At 41.8% G+C, this 354-nt stretch overlaps 1 protein-coding gene across 1 annotated transcript in view; it reads right to left on the bottom strand.

Moving 5' to 3' along the window:
* Positions 1 to 354, bottom strand: part of LOC119594360 (protein O-linked-mannose beta-1,2-N-acetylglucosaminyltransferase 1-like) — a gene marked incomplete in the record, with an annotated part of 135567 nt that overhangs the window by 20080 nt on the left and 115133 nt on the right.

Genomic DNA, 354 nt, shown 5'->3' with positions numbered 1-354 from the left:
CCCCCCTCTCGCCCATTACCGGAAATCTGAATCAAAGACTAGTTGCAATTTTCGAAGCGTATCTACCTTTCAAAATCCCTTAGAATACAGCCTCAAAAGCACTACCTATTCATCACCCAAAAGTGCTTTCACTACAACCAACGAATGGGACGCATCGCGAAAATGAATGGCATCTCCACCGACTATGGAACACTGCTTACAATATCCCAGGAAGTCAATCCGTGTATAAATTTCAAAGAAGGAAATACACTGGCCGAATGAACAACAACAGTTTCGCAATTCGTACAGGAACGCAGATACACAGAAATAAATTTCATAACACTCACACAGACACAAAGAGAGCCATAAAGACAT

The sequence above is a fragment of the Penaeus monodon genome, chromosome 33 (genome assembly GCF_015228065.2).
Source record: "Penaeus monodon isolate SGIC_2016 chromosome 33, NSTDA_Pmon_1, whole genome shotgun sequence".
Classification (NCBI taxonomy): Eukaryota; Metazoa; Arthropoda; class Malacostraca; order Decapoda; family Penaeidae; genus Penaeus; species Penaeus monodon.
The sequence above is the reverse complement of the archived record's forward strand: the minus strand, read 5'-3'. Positions and strand labels throughout refer to the sequence as shown.